The sequence below is a fragment of the Athene cunicularia genome (assembly GCF_003259725.1).
Source record: "Athene cunicularia isolate RWA chromosome 19 unlocalized genomic scaffold, athCun1 chr19_part1, whole genome shotgun sequence".
Lineage (NCBI taxonomy): Eukaryota > Metazoa > Chordata > Aves > Strigiformes > Strigidae > Athene > Athene cunicularia.
Genome location: NW_020799124.1, coordinates 8896040 through 8899305, shown reverse-complemented (window position 1 = coordinate 8899305; position 3266 = coordinate 8896040). Strand labels below are relative to the sequence as shown.

The 3266-nt window shown below is 51.9% G+C and overlaps 1 long non-coding RNA gene across 1 annotated transcript in view; it reads right to left on the bottom strand.

Moving 5' to 3' along the window:
* LOC113487101 overlaps positions 1-2214 on the bottom strand; it is a 96928-nt gene extending 94714 nt beyond the window's left edge. The window contains exon 1 of the long non-coding RNA XR_003399727.1: positions 2023-2214. This is a non-coding gene — a long non-coding RNA (uncharacterized LOC113487101). The remainder of the gene's footprint in view (positions 1-2022) is intronic.
* Positions 2215-3266: the final 1052 nt, after the last annotated feature.

Sequence of the window (3266 nt, the reverse complement as noted above, 5' to 3'; positions counted from 1 at the left end):
GATGAGACCATGCAACCCCTCTCGCCTTGACCAGCAGTGGGTGTGATTGTCCGAGGCCAGAATTCTGAACGTATCTTGCGTTCATAAAACCTGCTGCTGCATCGCTCTTGGTCCAACATCTGCTCGCTATCAAGTAACCATTCCTAGCATATTCTAAATTTTCTGCAGAAAAAAGTGTTCTGGCAGTGTATGAACTTGCATGTTGTTGCTAGGACTGTCCCCACTGCAGCCCTTGATCCAGGGTGACAGAGCTGAGGCCTTGGCTGCGAGCCAGAGGGAGAGTCCCACTGCCACTGCCCATTCTTCTCTCTTGTGTTCGTGCTATTCTTATCACTCACCAGTCACAGCACTGCAGCTCAGAGCTGCAACAATTGATAAACATTTCCCACCATTTTACTGTAGCCAAAATTAATTAAAGCAAGTTTTTGAAGAGATTTATTTCCCATAAATTAGATGCACTTGAAAGACTAATGACAAAATCACAACTCAATAACACACTTAAGAGTGGCCTTTTGGGGGAAAAGACTTAATACAATCTCTAGTAGAGCAGATGTGTTACTTCCACAAAGCGGCTTCGGAGATTGTAGCCCCGCCGCGGAGATCTGCTCCGCTCCCTCTGGCTGGGCAGGGCCGGCACCAAAGTAGCCCTGGGAGCGGGAGCCAACAGGGTTCTCCTGGTCGAGGGCCCTGGAACTGCGTTATCTCTGGGAGCAGAGGTACCGATTGGAGCAATCGTTGTCCCCCTGCTCCTCCTCACAGAGCGGTGGTGGTCTGTGAGCTCCACATTGGGTCTGTGGAGATCGTGACCCCACCGCGGGGATCTGCTCCGCTTCCTCTGGCTGGGCGGGACCCGCAACTGAGCAGCCCTTGGAGTAGGAGCCAACAGGGTTCTCCTGGTCGAGGGCACTGGAACCGCGTTATCTCCAGGAGCAGAGGCACCGCTTGGAGCAATCTCGGTCCCACGGTTCCTCCTCACAGAGCAATATGATGGTGTCTGTGAGGAATAAGCCCTCTGTGCAACTTGCGATTCAGAGCACCTGGAGAAAACAAGAGTGAGCTCATTTTTAGGGCTGTTCTTGCAGCCTCCTCGAGGGTTCAGTCATTTTCTTGGAGCAGCCTCCCTTCATCGAATCTTAGAGACGTAATAAAAGGGTATGGGGGTTTGGATGTGACAGAACATTAAGGATCGCCTAGTTCCAGAACCCCCCCCATGGGCAGGGACACCTTCCTCTAGCCCAGGTTGCCCCAAGCCCCGTCCAACCTGGCCTTGAACCCTTCCAGGGAGGGGGCAGCCACAGCTGCTCTGATCCAACCTGTGCCAGGGCCTCACCACCCTCACAGTGACAAATGCCTCCCTTTGAGCCAATCGAAGTCTCCCCTCTTTCAGTTTGAAACCATTACCCCTCATCCTGTCCCTCCCTCCCCAGCCTTCCTGAAGGCCCCCTTTATGTACTATTCTCTACGTTTGCCAGCCTCAGGTGGCAGACAAGCAGCGGTTTGCACAAGGGCAGCAGCCTAAAGCCCAGCAAGGGACGAGAAGGACGGACATGGTGTAGTTCAGTTTTGACAGCACTGAAGGACACAGGGAGAGATTGTCTCCTATGACAGAAAGAGAAACACAGAGACAGGAGGAGGATCAGAAGAGGAAAAGCAAAGCCAAGAAAAGGAAACGTGTTCCGAAAACATTTTTGTACTTGTTTTTACCTGATGTAAAACAGTAAATAGGCTTGCTGCCTGAGAACTGTGTTGATGTCACAACGCTCCACAGAGCTATCGTTCATCTTGTACCACAGTCCATTGCTGGCCTGTAAAACAAGACATGGACACCTGGAGATGAAGTGCGGGGTTCTCAACACAAACACAGGCAGAAAACGACAGAGCCAAGAGTCCATCACAACAAATGCAACCCAGCCCCTAAGGAGACCTTCTCCCCTAAAACCTTGGCTGCCAGTAACACCGCCATGAAAATTTCTCTTCCCCAGCACACGTTTTTCCCTTGTGAGGAAGGCAGTTGCTCTTTACCTTTGTGTAGCAGTAGAAGTGTCCTTCATGACAGCAGGCACCACGGTGAACCATGACAGCGTACAAGGAGTAGAGCAGCGGTTCCCCAGCTGTCTGAGACATGTATGGGCGAAGATCCAAGTACTCGGGATACTCCACAAACTACAGAGAGACCAAGAGGGCTCAGAAATGACCCTGAAACAGTCCATGAAATAACCGTGCGAGACCAGGGGCCAGAGGTGTACAAATACTTCGTTGGGGCTCATCAACACTTGGTTTTCCCTAAAGCAGCATGTCATGCTTTGAGTGTCAGGAAACTCTTCTTGGCCAAAGCAGCTCTGCCGGAGCAGAGTACGTGCTTGTCTTCCAATGGGAACTCTCCTCTCCCCATGAGAAAATGCTCAACGTGAGCAGCTTGTGAAAGGACACACTGACTGCCTTGGGAAATCTCCTGCTCCGGGAAGAGGAAGTTGTGCTCCAGTTGAGTACATACCTTGCAGTTTTTCTTGCTGGTGATATCTTCACACCTCAGCAGGCACGCCGTGAAAACTTTGGGTGCATGATGGATTGTGAACCTCTTGGAGGCGGCAACCAACTTGTCACACCTTGAAACAAGCAGAGAGATGAGTGCTGAAATGCTCCCTGTCTTGGCCCAAGAAGGCCAGATAACCTTGCACGGCTGACCTGTCCTTACGCCATTTGAAGGTTATTCAGTAACATAAGGCCATATGACACAAAGGCTGCGTCTCATTATGGTGCATCAAAGGCAGCAATGTGAAGAGATGACTTGCAGCACCTTCACGCACGATCTAGTCCTAAGAAGTTGTTGGTCATCTTCCTACCTGCTGCATTTAAAGCGGTTTTCATGGTCCAGCCGCTCAGGTTTCACAAAGTTCTCCAGAGCTGCAGTGACAGATGAGGCTGCCTGGAGGAGGCAGAAAGGAGAGCACTGAGCTGCAGGAAATACCCTCACCCAAACACGAGGAGTTTCCACAACCACCCAGCTAGGGTGACGCTGAGGAGAGCCCCTGTGAACCCGCAAGCAGTGCCCAGGAGGAGGCAGAAAGAGGGCATTATGCTCGACATTCCCCTCATTTCCCAGGGATTCCCGGGGCTACCAAGAGCTACGTCTCTGGGTCACCGCTCGGTTCAGCTACCCATGGTGTGCAGGGCCATCCGTAACGACAACACCACAACCCATCAGCCTAGGACCAGATGGGTGTTGAGGGAGGGCAAAGGGAAGAAGGGGGACAGTCCATCAAGGG